The sequence below is a fragment of the Triturus cristatus genome, chromosome 4_1 (genome assembly GCF_964204655.1).
Source record: "Triturus cristatus chromosome 4_1, aTriCri1.1, whole genome shotgun sequence".
NCBI lineage: Eukaryota > Metazoa > Chordata > Amphibia > Caudata > Salamandridae > Triturus > Triturus cristatus.
The window spans coordinates 360260976-360280931 of record NC_140585.1 but is presented as its reverse complement, the minus strand read 5'-3'; the positions used below and the strand labels follow the sequence as shown (position 1 = coordinate 360280931).

Sequence of the window (19956 nt, the reverse complement as noted above, 5' to 3'; positions counted from 1 at the left end):
ATCCCACACCCGTTTGGCACCACCAAACAGAAGAATCTCAGATTTTCCTGCATTCAACTTTAGGCAGTGTGAATGCATCCACTGGGCCATTTCTGAGAGGCAGTCATGTAATTTGGTTTTAGTGATATCAGGCTTCTCATCCAAGGCCACCATCAGCTGCGTGTCATCCGCATAGGAGCAGATGCCAATGCCCCACTTCCTTCCAATGTCGGCGAGAGATGACATATAGACATTGAAAAGGGTAGGGCTCAATGAGGCACCCTGGGGGACCCCGCAGCCGATGGAGTTAGGCCTGGAATGGAATTGACCCATATGTACTGCCTGAGTGCGGTTGCTCAAAAAAGAGTGCAGCCAGCTCAATGCAGTGGATTGAACTCCTTTGCTCCGAAGTATGTTCAACAGGCAATTGTGGGATACCGTGTCAAACGCCGCTGACAGGTCAAGCAGTATCAGTGCCACTGCCCCACCTTGATCGGTGGAGGATCTGACACTGTCTGACACTGCCAGCAACGTTGCCTCGGTGCGGTTAGCTCTGAAGCCCGTCTGGGAGGGATCCAGGAGGAAGTTGATTTCCAGGTACCTTGTCAGTTGTACATTGACCAGTTTCTCCAAAACTTTGGAGAGATAGGGAAGCTGAGAGATGGGTCTATAGTTCTCTGGGTTGAGAATGTCAGATCCAGCTTTCTGCAAGAGGGGGGCTCACCGAAGCGTGCTTCCAGGCATCAGGGAAAATGGCAGTTCTTAGTGATTTATTAAAGAGTTGTGTGATCAAGGGACAGAGCGTGGACGCAATCTTTGAGAACACAAAATGGGGGCAGGGGTCCAAGGGGGAACCAGATTGGACTGTGTTCATGGCTGCTAGGACCTCGTCCACTGAGAGTGGTTCAAAGCCAGTTAAAAGGGGTGTAGATCCCGAGTCTGGCGGGGCGGTTTATCTGTGTTACTGTGGGCATGTTGGGGGGTGAAAGTCGAGTAGATTATCTTAATTTTCTCAGCAAAGAAGGTGCTAATACGGTCACAGGCCTCAACCGAAGGATTGAGTTTTTGAGAGATGCTAGATGGTTTGCTAAGCTCCTTCACTATTTTGAACAGTTCCTTAGCTGAGTTACTGTTTTCTTGGATGCGCTGGGTAAAATAATCTTTCTTTGCATTTAGGGCAAGGGTATACAGTTTCCGATTAAGGACATAATTTAATCTGGCTACACTATCCTTGGACTGTCTCCAAAGATGTTCAAGTTTTTGACATTCCCTTTTAAGATTTTTTAAATGGGGCTGTGTACCATTTCTCCGTTATAGCTTTTTTCCTAGGTTCCCGCATCGGGGCTAGTTTGTTTAATATTTGCAGTATTCCAGCATCTAGTAAGGTGACATCAGTACAGACAGAGGAATCCTCCGGGAATTTAAAATTGGCCTCTTGAAAATGATTATCGAAATTAGATTCATTAACTAACCTCCAGGCTTGTTTAGAGATCTGGGGGACTGCCTTGGGTTTCAGAGACTTGCAGGGAAGGTCGAGTGAGAATGATATGAGGGAATGGTCCGTCCAGGAAAGAGGCTGGACCTCACGTATGTTAGTAGATTCAATGTTGGTAAAAAGTAGGTCCAGTGTGTGGCCAGCTGTGTGAGTGGGGCCCACTACCCACTGCTTAAGGTTAAGGATCTCCATGTCATATTCCAATTGGGAAGCTCCCAGAGCATCCATTTTCTCATAGTGAATATTGAAATCCCCAACAATTAGGTAGTTTTTATGTTTTAAACAGAATGGCAGGAGTTGGTGGAGTAATTTAGCACCAAGATTGGCTTGTTGTCCAGGGGGGTTGTATATTACTGCTCCAGCTAAGATGGTGAGACCCTCATGGAGTACTCTGAAAGGTAAGGTCTGATGTTCGTTGTGGGCAGCTATTGGTTCCGCAAAACATGCTAAATGCTCCCTGAATATCACAGCGACCCCCCCCTCCTCTTTTACCAGATCTATCTTGCGTAATAATTTTATAATTAAAGGGGAGGGCGTTAGCTAGATCCGGGGCATTAGTATCGGATAGCCAGGTTTCGGTAATGAAAACCAGGTCCAGGGTCTTGGATGCAAGTAAGTCCCAAATATCCAGAGCATGTCTAGGTAGGGATCTAGCATTGAGGAATAAACAGTTACGGTTCATGGGATTGTTAACATGGATTGTGTGATGGCCTAAAGGAGACTGATCCATGCTAGACCAACGACAAGCGAGGCAGGAAATAGGTCCATAGGATGATCCTGGGCCCGTTTGAATATATAGCCTTTCATTATTGCCCTTTTTATCAGCATAGGCTAGCAACTCGCTACGGGAGTAGCGGATGGGCGTGGAAAAGTTTCGAATGATATCAGCAGGGGGTATGGCCCCTGGTCCCGGCTGGGCGCAGACGGGCTTACCTTAGGCGCACCTTCGGCGCGCCATTGACGCGCCCGCCCGCAGTAAAACTGCACGTCAGCGGGAAAGTTTACGGCCAATTCAATAGAAAATGTGTTGCCTGTAAATAAAAGTGCGCAACCACATCATACTTTAGTAATATATTATACGTGAAAGTTTTTAAACATGGACTGCAAACATTCCTACCCCTGACTAGATGACAATGCTATTAGTGAACTAAGACGCAAGTGAGGGTCCATGTATACTCTATATGTGGGCTGGATTCTTATTATATATGGAGCAAAGGTTTAGTCAAAATAAAAAGAGGTTTTTGTACAGCAGACAAGCCGCACTCACATATTTGAAGATGCTGGCATAATGAAGAAAAAGGTGACTGAAATAAAATATTTGCCTAGGATTGCACAATTTGAAGACCAGTTCATGGGTCAAGCACATTACGGTTAGGTCAAGCTTATTATTAGGGTAACTAGACAGGCAGGTCTGGTAAAGGTTTTATGATTCATCAAGGCCTGAATAACGTTTCCTGTAGTAGGTCCTTTAACACTGGTTTCAAATGCTCTTCCCCCTTCTTTGAATATTTTACACTGTGGTAATCTCTTTATTCTGGCGTGGCCTTCAGTATTTTTCAAGACTTACCTGAGGATCTCTGATTGCCATCTCCTTCTCCTGGCGTCTGAAGTCCTGGGGAAAGAAAAGAAAAAAAATGAATACAGAGAAAGGACAGGAAAACAAGAAGAAACAGGAATTAACAAACAATTAAGAAAGACTTCAGTTTCTTCCCTTTTAGGATTTAAAGCCAGAAGTGGTGGAAACTGAAGGAGAGGAAAAACAAGGATTATAGCAGCTAGTGGTTCCTGGCCAGGATGAATATTCAGAGAGAAAGATCCTGATAAGGCCAACGTCATGGAAAGAACTAACAGAAGAGAAGGGAACAAGGAGACAGCTCCCACTTCACACCTCGGACAAGCGAGGCTATCGGAAGGGAAGAAGCGAACAGCTGTTGTGTCACCAAGTCAGGATACAGATAGGAGGAGCGAAATTGGACATGTGAGTTGGGAGTGGACATTGCTCGAGGTACAAGTCAGATATAACGGAAGTCAAAGAGGGAAAAAGCCGACAAGAAGGGAAATGTGTTTTTAAAAATAAAAATAAGAGGCATTTTTGGTTTGTATTGTTGGAAAATTACAATATTGATAACTTGATAGCTGAAAAAATTGATGACCTAGGTGTTTTTTTGTGATCTAGTGCTAAATGCTTAAAATAACCCCAAGGAAATGGGAAAATGGAGAATGAAAACAAGAGTTTTCATACAAAGAAAGATGAACGAGAAAATAGCCAAATGCAATGCTGAATCCTTTAAAGTAAAGAGTAAAAACCAACTCTTTATTTACTTGTCCTTATTCTTCTATAACGAGTCACTCCTCTATCCAGTGGTGATCCTGGGGAAAAAGAAAACAAGACTTATAGACTCCTTGACGTTCAAAGACTCCACCTATGGTGCAAGTCTGTTGGAATGACTTAAGAAAATATTTTGTTCTGTGAAACTTTGAATGATTGTCGAGCCAAGACAAATCTAAGAGGTGACTCTTCTACAAACGTAAAGACCCAAAAGGAACCGATTTTGTTTTAAAAACTGTAACGCCAGGGTTAACATCAGTTCTTAGTTCCATAGGTAATTGGTCCAAAAACCTTTCTTCACAGAACACTGGGAACAAATGGGTTATCATAGAATACATCTCTCTGCATTCAATCAAAACCCCAAGAGATTCACAGCGCACTGGCCAGTAACCAGTAAAGAATAATTTTCTATAATCTAACCCAAGGTAAATGTTTGAGGTTCGTTCCATCAGGGGATACTTCTCAGGTACATAAGGAAGTAAGTAATCTTTATTTGTATCAGTTAGTTAAAACTCTTACCAAAAAAGGTAAAAATTTCAAAAACAGCAAATTATCTAATTTCCATATATACATACAAATTTAAAAATAATTTTAGCAGCTAATAACTTCGAAGATGCATAATCAGTAACAAAGGGTATATAGTAAGTGTTTAAGACACATGTATTTCTAAAGTGACTGAGTGCATAGGCACGGTGCACAATTCCATCAGTTCTGTAGGTTGGATAGGGTTAATTTCTGCTCATCTCTAGGATAGATTACTATCCCTCATTTCAAAACATTAGGCAATACTCAAGGAAATCCAACAATATGCATGATTTTCACTTAAATGTCCAATACTTGCGCCTAAAACTCGGGGGGAAAAAAAAAAATCTAAAAATTCATGCAATTCTAATACGAAGTGCAGAAATAATAACTAAATAATGGCCTCTTTATTAATTGATACATTTATGAATACTCTCAATATGCATGAGCAGCCTGAGCCTTGATAGTCTCTGCCCCCCTTTTCTGATTACAGGCATTTATCATTCAGTTGCTTAACTGCCAGTCGCATATATTTCAAATAGCGGGCTCATGATTGCAGGAATTTCCCAGATTGGCGGGCTCAACTGCATCTTTACATGTTCTCAAATTTAAATGCAGGAAAACCAGCCAGTAACTTCTAAAAACGAATAGATGGGTCCAAATACAGATTATATACAATAAAGACTGAGACTGCGCTCCACAGAGTCGACAAGAGCATTCCATTGTGCCTTTAATACGCCTTAAATTATATTCTTTTAGTGAAATCACGTCACACAATAGAAAAAGTTAACATTGCTTCATTGGCATTTTTCAGGGCAAATCCCAAATCCCTCAAACTCAAGTTTCGTTATACTGACGGAGGAAAATTCCCGATTAAACCATAGCAGAGATGGCTTAAATATCCATTAATCTAGGTACATTCGTTTCCCTCAACGTGTGAAAGAAAAATATCTGTAAAGATGAGCAAAGGACGAACACACAGAAGAGGTTGTAAAGTGGCAAGCTTTTATTTGCCAAAGAACTGCAGTTGAGACAGCTCGCAGTGAAGACTGCAGAGTGATCCGATTACAGAGTAAAGACTCAACCTTTTTATACAATTGTGAAACCTTCAGGCAGTTTAATCATTAACATCGGCACCGTTGCGTGAGCATTTCTTAAATATGTCCACATGTACATTTGCTTTATATGCGATCGCAGTGACGCACATGATTGTGCTAACTTTAGCCAATCTTCTAAACTCCTATCTCCTGACCCACAGTCTAAGTCTGTTATTTTTTTTGTGTCAAACAAGCGTTATTGATTTAGTCAGCAGATGTTCGTTCTTTTTGTATCCTATGAACAATGTGATTTCAGTTGACATGCTCAGATTAGAGAGCTATTTCTAAGAATCAACTCGCGGAACTGGCTTTTGTACACATGCAAAGGTTGAAAAGCCATTTTTCAGAATTGATCAAGTACCAGCAGCTGACTTTACACTTACACATCACATTTTCAATTCATTCATTTCTTGCTGAATTTCACAAAGTTTATTTTAACTATTTTTGCAGCATAGAGTAGTGCCTGGTAAGTGACCACATTATTTCTAAGTAGGTTTTACACAGAAAGTAATGCAAAACAATGGTTCACTTTGATTTATTTATTAAATCACAGGAGCTAATTAATTGTTTTATCTTTCACAAACGCCGTTAGTGCTTTACCCGAAAGAGGTAAGTGGGGCAACTCTTTACTCGAGATGGAGGAACTTATGGCGCTGGTGTTAAACACATTACATCTCGAGTCTTTACAGTACCCTTTATAAACAGGCCATCTGGACGAGTAACACGATATAGAACAGCTACACCATTGCTGTCCTCATACAGCTAATACCAGCACTCAAGGACACACCTGCTACACGCCCACAAAATACTGATCACGCTTCTACAAAACAAAGTCACACTATCACCAAAGCACTCTAAACGGTCTACTAATAAATGCTTGATCGCTCTATAAAAACAAACATCACATCTACGACCTTCTCACTGATGCAAAATCAGACATACTATTCATAACTGAATCACGGTGGGGAGATCTGGTTCCAGTCCTGCATGAAGCCACTCCTCTAGGCTATCAAACGATCACCCAAAATAGTATAGGCAAAAAAGGAGGTGGCCTAGCTGTTGTGTTCAGGAAAACATTACAAATCTAAGTAGACAATGTCTCCATAAAAGATTGCAAGGCCCTTTTCACCAGATGCCATCCTACACCATCTTTTTTCTGTAACTTCCTGCTCCATTACAGACCTCCACCAAGCAAGGCAACATTCCCATGCACACTTCTAGACATGGTTTCAAACCTGATAATACTACACTCCAACCTATGCGTTGTGGGTGACCTCAACATTTGGTTTGACAAGCCCAATATGCCCCATCCAAAAACAATAATCGCTGGCCTAGACGCACTGAACCTGCATCAGATCATCCACAAAACCACACACAACACTGAGTCCACTCATATTTCACTATACTAATCCTTTATAGGTCCCAGAGTTGCGTGCTACTCACCGAAAAAGCACTTCAACGCCTCATCAGGGGTAGCAAGCGCTATATAAATGTTAACTTTTTCCCTCTTCTATCCCTACACTACCCTTCTCAATCTAAATAACTGATTAACATATGCACCCCTGAAATTACTTTCATATTTCACTACACTAATTCACCACTAATCCTTTATGGGTTCCAGAGTAGTGTGCTACCCCGCCCAAAAAGTGCTTCGACACCTCGTCAGGGGTAGTACGCACTATATAAATGCAATTACAATACAATACTGTTTGAGGCCTTTCATTTATTAGCCATTCTATTATTATGTCATCTTCCTCCTCCTACAGTGTACTAGGTAACACTGGATACATTCCCGTCTCTCAAATCTCCATTCCCTCCACCTTCTATTCTCATCATTTTATTAGTGCATTTTTTCTCTTCCATAGGGAAATCATATGACCCTTCAGATCCATACTGGTTTTTAAATTTCTCGCATACAAATCCCATTCATTGAAGGCCTCCAAACAAGACACTCACACATTACCCTTTTGTTTTGCAGACTATATATGACCACAAATAAGTAAACTTCTGGAAATCAGGTGTTCTATGTGCATTATTCCTAGTCCATTTGTGCCAACATTGCAACCACTGTCGATGTTTCAGTTTTAGTCCACATTTGATTCGCAGGTGTCTCTTGGAGTTGGTTAACTGCTATTTAATTTCCTGTGACTATGACCCATTTTAATTTTGCAGGTAGGGGAAGCATCCAGGGACCTAGACTTGATAATTTATCAATGTCAGAGAGATGGGATCACGACCAGTCATAAAAATATGTGCTCGAAATCAGGCAAGAATGGATAACCGGGAACAAGAACAGAACCTTATTACCAATATCAATATACCGTTGTAAGCCCCAATGTACCCCATTGTAGGCCTAGGTAGCTACACAACCTTTTACATACATTTGCCCTACTGACCTTTTACCCAATTAGGTGCTGAAAAACTACCATGTGGTTTTCTTCGAAAACTAGCCTCATTTATCATGCATGAGGATTCTTAGTATCGCAGCAGGATTACCATCTTCTGCATATTTAACTCTGTACAAAAGTCACCGCTATCGTCATCCTTGGACAACAGGCCCACAGTACCATGACACATCAAGGTAGAAGCCCTGAGGGTACCTATTCGGTATACAAGTACCACATCTCCGCTGTGCTAACTAGAGGAGAATCTTCCATGCCGACACGAGACGCTGAAGTCCCTGCACACAGACACTCCAGCAGACAGCGGTCTGATATCAATTGCGGGGTGTGCAACCCAAAACCAAGACAGGATCCTTTGTTCTCTCCCATCAAGTAATGGGGTATGCTCTTTCCTAGGGAGGGTCTGGGCTACACACCTAAATACATTCTAGGTAAATTTAGTTCGGTTTTGCATCTTAGGAGTACTCATGATTACAGCCATGTATCTATATGCCTGCATATATTCATTGTTTTAGCACCATGGTAGAATTCTACCTTTTATTTACTTGGTCGGTGCTTGCAATCATATATATGCGTTTCAGACTAATGGTTGTCACAACACACATATTTTATACTAGAATTACGCTAGTTGAATAAATGCTTATTGAAAACGTCCCCATCGTTTATTCTGTACATCTCTCTGAGAAGAAGTGATCAGAAGTGACTGAGTGAAAAGTACTGTACTGTTTCCACGATCCCCGAGGGGTCCGGGTTGTCATGTTCAATAGTTGTCATAAACTATTTGCTCCTTGGTAAGGTTCTGGGGCTTATAGTGGCACTGTGAGCTTGCTGGTCTACAGACTAACATATCCTTTGGTGGTGTCTGGACACCAATCCCTTAGTTTATGTTGTATAAAGGCGCAGATCCTATATAGATTTATGGGAACTATACGCCATGGCTCCCAACGTTGGCTTGGTTCTTATTTAACAGTAAAATCTGAGTAGTTCAGACATGCTTTCTCGGAGACCCCTACTCACATTTACCTAGAGAAGTATAGAGTGGGGAGGGAAAATCCGCCACAGCTGAGTAGGTATACACTATGTATTGGCTGTAGGTTTATTCAAGTTTGAAGGATTAGAGTGCCTGACATTGTGCAAAACCTTACATCTTTTTCCATAGAAACTTCCACTCATAATGTCTCAACGGGGGGACACAGGTAATCGTGGTACTGGTGGTGCTAGCAGGGAGGAAGCTGAGCAGGAAGGTGCTATAAACATTTCAGAAAATTGCAGACATGAACTTACTATAAAACTAGCAGATTTTGGTCTCATCATTAGGTGGGACCATTACCTTTGTGGTTGAGGCACACGAGGCATACAGAACAGTGGTGTTCTACTCTTGGGATAAATTCCCACCTACAGATGCACACAAACATACTTTTCATTCTTACACTTCAGATGAAATACCAGATGAATACTTCTATACGAGGATATAGAAGCCCTGTTAACTTACGAAGCGCATATAAATTGGTTTAAAGGCACTCTGCCACATACCACCGAAAAAGCGTCTCGGTCCGCTCAGCAGAGATGGAGCCACATGGCCAGTCCTAGCTGCTTGCACACCACATCTAGAGATTGACAGATTGCCAGTAGAAGACTTACGTCCACTTCACATAAAAAAAGTAAAGCTAAACAGAAATCTTACACAGTTCGTAATGCGAACACTCAAAATTCAATCTACAAGGGTCACTCAAGCAGGTCAACTACAAAGGACCGCAACTAAAATCACCCCACAGATGCTGAACGCAATTATGGGGAGAATGCCCACTAAATGTGAGCAAATGCCATTCTGTATAGCAAAGAAAATAGCACAGCTTGAGGCAGTATTTAATCATACAGACCCACAAGAAAAACACAGAATACTGACAATGTGCTTGCCAATGGGGATAGCTCCCCCAATAGAGGACTGTACAACTTGGGGGTACAGTTTGAGGCAGTTTATACCAGAACGCATGGTACCCCCTCAAAAGCAGTCATACCAGAAGTATTGAAACAAATACAGAATAAGTGCGGGCAGAACCTGTCCTGGACTTAGGGATGAAATTGATAGGCAATTTTTCCCCAGGTATCCACAATTATGTTAGCAAACATAAAAGGGGAGGCAGCAGCAGTGGCTATACGCCAACTCCTGAGGGAATGCACTCCTGCACAACAGGAGCCAGAATTACCTAAAATTATCGTAGATACCTACGCTTCACTGGGTAGAGATATGTGGGAGCTAGACCAGTAAATCCACAATTAATGGGTACTCCTGAAAAGGATCACTCAAAGCAAGCACCCGATTCCTCTAAAAAGAAATGTGATAACAAACAATCAAAAAACGAGCAGAATGCACCACAATCACAGGGTGGGCCTCCTCAACAAGAGCCCTCTGATCAAAAATATAACTTGAGGAACCGTGACAACATTAAAAGACCTGACAAGTTCAGGATACTGATACACGTTCCTCACATTCCTTTCAGGATTCATCAAACAATTCAGAGTGTTTAGCTCTCAGGCTTACAAAGAAGCTATGGGAAGTTTGGCTATGTTCTTGCAGTACTCCTCTCCGTATCATCCTAAGGGAAATTCAATTGTGGAGAGGAAAAACCGGGACTTGAAGCAATCCTTAACTGCTAGGGTATTCGCCTCGGGTGGCAGTTGGGTCATTCACCTATATGGGGTCCAGAAGGCACTTAACAACATGCCAAGAAGTTCCCTAGGAGGCCGTACTCCATATGAAGTCCTGTTTGAAACAAGAATGCGGGTACCCGAACTCGATTGTGGCAGCACAGTGGCGGATCTGAAAGCATTTATAACATCAATGCTCGTTTGGCGGTTTCACAGGAACTCAATGAATTCCAGGCATTACGAAGCAACGTCCAAGTAAAATACACCTCCACTGGCGAAATGAAAGCTGTTCCGGCAAGACCTGCCTGGGTCCCAAAGATTGAGGACCTGGTCAGAAAAAAGATTGTGGATAACAAAGAGTTTGGGCTATCTTGTAGAGCACCTGTACCTGTCCTGGCTGTCGAAGGAACAAGAACATTACTTCTTCCGCCTCTTGCCGGCAAGAAAGAAAAGAGATTAGTTTCCATCAATCTGTTCAAACTTCACTATGTGGCCATACTGTATAGTAGGCCATGTGAGCTCCTGGGTAGCCGCCGATCTCCTCTCGCTACCATAGATAAAGTTCATACAAAAAGATTAACCTTTAAAAGATTCTACTCTACGAATTAAAGGAGTTACCAACAATGGAATGGAACTCGTGCCTGTTGAAATTGAACAGCAACAAAATACAAATGAAACACAGATCTCAATTCGTCCTAATACCGACATCTATGTGAATAGGTCTCGAAACTAGTCATCTGCCAGTTCTACAAAACCTGCTGAGCTCCCAAAGATAGATTGAACTGCGTCGAGCTACTTCATCGATTTTTTTTTTCCTTTGTATCCGAATGAACCAGAGTCACCGCCAGCTCCCGTTTCTCACAAAGAAAAACTTAGTGACTTCTACCTTTGGATGAAAAGACTTACTTTGTTTCGACCAGGCTACAGCTCTGGATTGCAATTGGAGTACTTTTTCTAGTCCTTTGGATATGTGTAGTGATTGTCTTTTTCCTGCTCCTGAATAGACAGTAGCTCCCAGAACGCTCTCCAGTACAGCATGTGAACTTGGTCCTGAAAACACATCCATAATCTCATCGTGAACAAAGATATGTGTCCTTAGTTAACATTACAGCAGTTCCAGTTCCTGAAGGAATAGTTTGGGATAGGGTTGCATATGATCTATATGGTTCCCAACTGAACTTCTAAAAATACCACACTTCTTTTAAATTTCTTTGAATTATATCATCATCTCCAAAACTTTATCTGATGATTGGGACTTTGAAACTGTAAATACTATGCCGTCTGATTTTAAAAAGATCTGCAGCATTCTCCAGTAATGAGTTGTAGGATGATACATCTGATTTTGACAGTGGCAGCTGGTGACATTCGAAACTGGTGTGCCGTAAAACAAGGTCGTACTTCACTGTGGCGAATGAGCGTAGCGAGTGAACCTCAACCACCCATGGGTGAAAAGAGTACGCAAGTGGTGCATTTTCAAGAAAGTTTGAGAGTGTGACGCTATCCCGGAAGTGCTGCGCGTTTTCAGTCTCTGGCCTTTCAAAATATAATTATATATTATCTACTGGTGGTCGCCAGTAGATAGTTATAGTTAGGACCAAGTTTCCATAGGAAGAGCATTTTATATTTTGCTTATAACTTTGGCGTCGTTTGATGAATCGTCATGAAATTTTCCAAACAAATTCTTTGTTCATATCAGCTCCTAGGTGGGAAGTTTGGGGGTGATTCGTCAAGGGGGGGGGGGGGGCCCGTAGGAAAAAAAGGGGTCCCAAAACGTGTTTTCTCCATGTTAATTTCCATAGGAAACTTTAGACAAGGCTACAGGTCTAACGGGAGAACGTAATTACCCCAAATTTGGCAGGGAGAAGGGTCTTGGTCTAGAAAGCACGCTTTTGTTTATTTGGTGTAAATCCGTTCAGTAGATTGAGAAATATCAAAATTTACAGATATCGATATTTGGGAATTCTGCCATCTGATTGGCAGAGGCGTTACGAGCACAAGCTTGCTGCTTATTGGTTGTGAGCGCTGCGAGCGGTTGCAACTAGGAAGTGTTGGCCGCCATTTTGTGATTCCGTCGAAGCGAGTAGGGGAAAAAAGGGCAAAAAAAGTGGGAAAGAGGAGGGTAGGAGCACTGTAACCTCTGTGGGGTGTTTAGGGTGTGCTATAGATGGGGTGTGAAGCAAAGTATTCCGCCCTAGCAGTGTGAAAGTGGTGGGCTACGGAAATTAAGTGAGGTATTGCCTAGAGTCTGATTCTGCTAAGGTGAACTGGTGCGGGAGTCAGGGATTAAAGCGTGAGCCCCAATTGTGTGTCTTATGCTGTGAAGTCATGTGCCGTGGCCTCTGCACTACACCTGTGGAAGTAGTGTCAGCATGTGTTTATACCTACTAGGACATACTACTGACCCGTACTGGTCTGAAAGTGCTGGGGTACGGAAAATATGTGAGGTATTGTGTACAGTCTCATGGTGCTAGGCTGAGCTGCTGGGATGAAAGAGTGAGTCCAAACAGTGTGTCATATGCTGTGAAGTCATGTGCTCTGGCCGCTGTGCCACATCTGCCCAAGTAGTGTCAGTATGTAGTTATACCTACTCGGAGGAACTTTTGTTTCGAACATTGTAACTTGTGTATGGTGCTTAGGGGGTGTTATACAGGGAGTGTGAAAGTAAATTTGTGCGTATCAAATCAATTCGGTATTTGTAAAGTGCAAACTGCTCACTCCTACGGGTCTGATGGCGCTGGGGGCGTAAGCTGAGCTGCTGACGGACTCTGGGTAAAGCCGGTGAACTACTGACCCCTACTGGTCTGAAAGTGCTGGGTACGGAAATTAAGTGAGGTATTGTCTACAGTGTCATGCTGCTAAATTGAGCTGCTGCTGGGCATGAAACCATGAGCCTGTGTTTGCTATGCTGTGAAGTCATGTGCTCTGGGCGCTGTGCCACACTTGTCCAACTTGTATATGGTGCTTAGGTGGTGTTGTACAGGGAGTGTGAAGGTAAATCAATACGGTATTCGTAAAGAGCAAACTACTCACCCCTATGGGGGAGTAGAGGCAGTGATCAAAGCGAGAGCTCTGTGCTGCAAAGTCAGATGGTCTGGCCGCTGCGTCACAGCTGTGTGGAGAATACATTTTGGCGAGGGTTCGGGAGTTGCAATTACCTGGCCCTAAAGCAGCGGGCCTAAGTTGTCAGTTATAGGGTGGTTCTAAAAAGAGCCCTTGTGTTGATTAGTTAGAGCTACATATATGTGCGGATGCACAGCTTCAAGTTATTCAGGAAAACTCGATTTACGTGAAGTGTACTCCATTACTCAGCCATATCAAAACGTACGTTGCTGTTGTGGATGAACCCCATTTTGTGGTCTCTGAGGTATGCAGACATAGCTTTGTTGAGTTTCTTCCTAGATTTTTCAATCGGAGGACAAAATTGTTTTGACCATTTCCACTTCTGTCTTTGGCATATATTGGAATATAAAAAGACAGTTTGAGGGAAAAGTAACATCAAATCTCCAAAGGTGTCCTTCATAAGCATTTCCAAACCTACCCCAGTAAATATGCCTAGATAGTTTCCACCACAGTGCACAATCATGAGGTCAGGGTGTTGGAGATGCAAACAGGTTTTAACCAAAGGCAACAATTGGTGCCACTTCAATCCTCTCTGTGCAAACCATTTAATGTCCACATTTTGTAAACCTAGGTCCAAGTCAATACATCTCTGTTCTGCATACCTCTTGCACCAGAAATTATAGCTATGTCCCACGATCCACACTAGCATTTTGAAGGTATGGCTGGAAGGTATGGAAAGAGGTCTGTAGCTCATGCAGTTCCTTGGTAGAATAAGAGATATGTTTAAAGATGGGGAACTACTTTTTATTGCCATACAGAAAGATACGTGATTGGGAGACGAATAGCATTCTTTTTTAAAAGTAGGGTGCACATTTGTTTGGTGGAAAAAAGTTGTAAACTCAACCACACCTGCTACTTGCATTTGGAAGGCACTGTTCGAACTTCAAACAATCGTGAACTTTTAACCTGCACGTGCTGTTAAATGTTCGAGAAAATGTTGCAAAAAAACATGGTTACGTTTAAAAAGATTGATGAGCTTTTAACCTGCACGTGTTGTAGAATGTTCTAGAAAGTGTGTTGATAGAATACGGTGCACTTCTAACTTCTATGTGTTGTTGAATATTTAAAAAAACTCGTTATATGAAAAATTATAAAAACCAAGAGAGAAGCTTTGAAACCTAAAAGAATCAAGGAACTATTCTAATTTATTCTTTACATGTATTTATGTGTGGAGCAGCAAAATTATAGACAGAACAGCATCAGGAAGAGGAAGAAGTAGGGAGTGGGGGACGGGGGGAGATGGGCAGAATGGCAGACATGCACAATTAAGTATAGCACCAGTATAGACAATGGCCAAAATGAAACACACCAACAAGGAGCACAAGTCACACAACTCGCCAACATCACACCAGTGAACGAGCATAGAAGTGAAAGCCACGCTGCATTCACAGAGGATGTGTACAAAAACGGGTCGTTGGTATTGTGGGAAGTCTGCGACCGTGGTCATCCTGGATGAGATGCCCAGCACGTGGCACATGAGTGAGTTTACTGTCTGTTATGTTGCAAACAGCTGCTCCTCCCTCCTATGAACTCCCATACTTTTGTACGGTGCGCTGTTGTATCTCGTGCACTCGTAGGGCACACCATTGTAATGCCTATTTGCGCATGAGCTGCTGCATTCCAACGACACCATCACAGTGCCGTTAGGAGATGGTGCATGCCACTTTACAATATCGACCGCTGCGGCCCTTGTGGCAGGTCACACCAGAACACAGATTCACTTACCGCCCTTCCTGTACATGGAGATGTCCGAGACACCCCGTTCCAGTTGTCGGATAGGCACACCCCTGCGCTGACCTGTGTACTCCGGACCAGCACACGCCGGTTGTGCATGCAGGAGGATGTGTGCATAGCTACATGTCCAGGCTTACTGCCAACACTGAGGTGATAGCATGATAGGCACCAGCCCTGCAACATCAGTGTGCTAACACAATGACCAGAGGGACACACTTGCTCAGATGCGGGTTTGGGGGGCATTGGCGGTCCCGGAGTTGTTCCGAAGAATCTTGTGGCCCTCATGGGTACCCCTGTATTATGCTAATTTATTCTTCTATGGCACCTGTGGGTGTTCTGGTGTGGCTCTTGGCTTTGTTCTCTTTCATGGTGCAGGTAGTCGTCCTGTTTAACACCATCAGAAAGCAGGTCTAAAATCCCTGGTGCTAATGTGGCTTATCGCTGGAATTGGTTTCGCATTGCAGTTGGTGTGAAAGTTGTGATGTGATTTTTTGCGTGTGCAGGACAATATACCAACTGGGCAGTGTATCTCGTCAAGATCCAGCACCTGACGCCCGATTCCAAATCAATATAAATACAATGAGGTTTCGTAAATGATTGTGTGTACACTGAGTGCAGACACTACGTCAGTGCAATTCAATACAGGGTTTTAGTATTTAGAATAAATCTCAAAAGGTGCATCTCCTCGTGTCTTTTTGCACGTGAACGGCTAGTCTGCATTTCATTATCAGCACTTTAATGGAAGTAAAGCTGAGATAAATCTAACACACTATTCAGAAGTTGGTGGAAACTGCAGACATCACCAGTATTCCCGCAAAATTTAAGACCATGGTGGACTTCATCAAATAACAGTAATAAGAACAAGAAAGTTACACAGCATTTAAGAAAACAACCAGAAACATACATTTTTCAAAACTATTTTTTTTATTAACGTATATCAACAATAAAGTAAAAAACAAAATTTATCAAAAAAATATAAAATAAGTTGGAATACTGCTGTGGGGACCATGGGTGTGGACGACAGAGCCTGGAAAATAAAGCACAAAATAAGGGCGTGTGTCATGCGCATATCAAAGGAGAGAGACAGAGAAAAAGAAGGAAAAAAAAAAAAAGCGAGAGACAGAGAAAAAGAGAAGGAAAAAAAGAGAGGGAGAGACAGAGAAAAAGAGAAGGAAAAAAAAAAAAAAGAGGGAGAGTGAGACTGCCACCCCTGCGCATCCATGAGCAAATAACTACCTGGTGCCACCGGAGTGTGCAGCAGTGGGCACTCCACGTGCCCGTCAAAACTCATCCCAGATATGTCTGACTCCTGAGTAATGAATGGCGGCGACCACATCAGCTGCTTGGCGGATCGCACAGATGTCGCTGAGTCCCGATTCATCAATGGCGTCGACCACATCAGCTTTTGGAGCCGCTAAGCCTGTGGAAGTTAAAAGTTCGTGCCACGTGGTAGTAGGCCCCTGATGGCCATTTGAGCTTCGGGTGGCACTAACCCTGTGCATCTGAAGTCCGCGCCAAGGGGGTGGTAGGCCCCTGAGGGCTATACAGATTAGGGTGCGAGTAACCTTCCGCGCAAGTTTTGAAAGACTCTTTATGGTTGAGACACGTGGAGCGTCCGGCATCTAGTCAGCACCAGCAATAAAGGATGTGACGTTGTCGATCTATTATATTTGCGTGGTCACATGGCCTGTGACGCATGTGCCGGACGGGTGTGGTGTGTCCGGCACATGAGTCACAGGGAGTGGGCGGGAGATGTGGAGAACCAGACCACTGACCTTCACAGGAACAGCGAGTACGCCTGCGACAGGTAGGTATGTGGGGCCATCGTCGGAATGTAATCTGAGTGGTGTGGCATACGACGGAACAGGGCAGGGATAGGTACAATGGCGCAGATGGCTCATAGTACTGCATCTGTGAGTGGAGTGGGGAAGGCTGCAGCTGTCCCTCTGCGAGCCTGGGTATGAACTGTTCTTAACTCACACTACATAAGTATTGAAAAATCATTTTGTGATTCAGTCCGTCAGCTGGCCTTTGGCCGAGGTATTTGTGAAAACATATCGGAATTCTTTCTGTGATAGATACCCCTTTGATGCTGCCTCTCCCCACATCACCAGGTAATGCACCCTCTTCCCACATTACCATCATACCCCCAACAACCTTCTTGGGCCCGGAAGTGTCCCTGTGCGGTTGGACAAAGAAGAGTCTCAGACATGTATAGATTTACATATAATTTTATTTTTTTTAAAGAAAAGAACAAATAAGACGGAAGGGAGTCTGGTGCTGTGGTCGCTGCCACGAAGTTGTGGTGACTGCCATTCAGGATTCAGGACACAGTTACACATGTGGTATCGGTTTGTGTTAAAAAGGGTTAGTGGGACTACGTTTCGCCGGCCTTGCATATCGAAATATGCCTCACAAATCGAAGGGAATATGTTGTGTGGTTGCTGCCTCGAACTTTGGGTCACTGCCATTCAGGACTCAGTACACAGTTACACATGTGAGATTGGCTTCTGTTAAAGAGGGTTAGTGACACCAGAAGTATTGAGAGTGTATGAACCTGTGATGCTTGGTGTGAAGGGGCCGCACTGGGAGCAATGTGTCTTGGCTATAGGACTGCGTCATGTGGAATCACGACTATCTGAATTGTGAGGCCTGCTGATCGTAGTGTAGGCCAGAGGTAGCGGTGAGCAAGGGCCCACAGCCACGTGCTGATGTTGGTGGCCTCACCGGCCTGCGTAGTGCAGGTTCAGTGGCACCACTTGTCGCCAGCCTTCAATATGAAAATTCTCCTCACTAATCAAAGGGAGTGTGGTGGTGTGGTCGCTGCCATGAAGTTTTAGGTCACTGCATATGGAAATATGTCTAACTGATCAAAGAGAGTTTGCTGCTGTGGTGGCTGCCATGAACTTGGGGTCACTGCCATTCAGGACTCAGGACACAGTTACACATGTGGGATCGGCTTGTGTTGAACAGAGTTATTGGCACCACGTGTCACTGCCGTTGCATATGGAAATATGTCTAACTGATCAAAGAGTATGCTGCTGTGGTTGCTACCACGGACTTGGGGTCACTGCTATTCAGGTCACAGTTACACATGTGATCGACTTGTGTTAGAGGGCTAGTGGGACTACGTGTCGCGGGCCTTGCATATCGAAATATGCCTCAGTGATCGAAGGGAGTGTGGTGCTGTGGTCGCTGCCACGCACTTGGGGTGACTGCCATTCAGGACTCAGGACACAGTTACACATGTGGGATCAACTTGTGTTGAACAGGGTTAGTGGTAGTACATCTACATTCCTAGTTTGAATTTTATAATGAGTATGTCGGCAATAAATATAAACATAGTTGGGATTTTCACCAGAAACTACTTTAAACTTTGTTATTTCTTTTTCAAACTTCACAACAGTATTATCTTCCATTTGTTGATCAACGCCTAGACATATCCAACTGTTATTTTCTGTACAGTTCTCTTGACTAGCAAAGAAATGTAAGTCTATATCATCACACATTTGTTTTATAACTTTATATTAAAACTCTATTTCGTGCCGCAGGAAAACCTAGACTTATCCAGATGGTTCCTGTTGACTTTGAATATAAACTTGCAGATGTCTATCGATCCGAACATTGGTAGGATCCAATTTCTCGATGTGAGAGTATATTCAAACTGAAGCTGTACATTTTTTTTTCCTAAGTGTCTTCCCCTGTGAAATTTCTTCCCAAATTTCTTTCAATTCGGTCTTCGCAGAGTTGGTAATATATGACGTGACATAGTGAGAAACAGCAATTGAGTTATGTGCATCATATTGTATGTTCATATTTGCATTTCACATCTTCAATATCTCCGTATTGTAATCATTATTGTACTTCGATGCTTCTGTTCTTTTTAAATTATAACAATTTTTGGGTGATGTTCGAGTGATGGTATGCCTCATTGCTGACATAAAACTGTTCACTCTTCCTTTGGATATTACTGGACGTGGAAAGGGAAATCAACAGTTTGTGCAAAATGTATCTTCTGCGTTCTCTTTTCATCGTCAATACTTTCCACATTGATGACCTCGATATGCAAATACGCCACACTAATCGAAGGGAGTCTGGTGCTGTGGTCGCTGGCAAGAAGTTGGTGTCACTGCCATTCAGGACTCAGGACACAGTTGCACATGTGGGATCGGCTTGTGTTGAAGACTGTTAGTGGTACCATTTGCCGCTGGTCGCCCACAGTGTAGGGCAGAAGTAGCGGTGAGCTAGGGTCCACAGCCACGTGCATATGTTGGTGACCCAAACAAACCTTGCGTAGTACAGGTACAGTGGCCCCACATGTCGCCGGTCTTCCATGTGGAAATACCCCTCGGTGATCGAAGGGAGTGTGGTGCTGTGGTCGCTGCTATTGAGGACTATGGACACAGTTACACATGTGGGATCGGCTTGTGTTGAACAGGGTTAGTTGGAACCACGTGTCGCCGGTGTTCCACAGTGTAGGCCGGAGGCAGCAGTCAGCAAAGGCCCACAGGCAGGTGACGTTGACGTGAGCTGCACAGATTGGGAGCATTTGGTCTTCTTAACCCATTATAGTCCCTTACACAATTTGCGCCGCTACTAAAGTTGAATTGTGAACCATGTAACTCCAGT

General features: G+C 43.3%; 2 protein-coding genes across 2 annotated transcripts in view; one reads left to right on the top strand and one right to left on the bottom strand.

The window, feature by feature from the left end:
• Positions 1-19956, bottom strand: part of RESF1 (retroelement silencing factor 1) — a 322229-nt gene that overhangs the window by 159564 nt on the left and 142709 nt on the right. Inside the window, 2 exon segments of the mRNA XM_085652380.1 lie at positions 3042-3086; positions 3797-3844. The gene's annotated coding sequence lies outside the window, so the exon portion shown is untranslated.
• The window catches only part of LOC146854949 (uncharacterized), a 110407-nt gene that overhangs the window by 67841 nt on the left and 22610 nt on the right, over positions 1-19956 (top strand). The window lies entirely within an intron of this gene.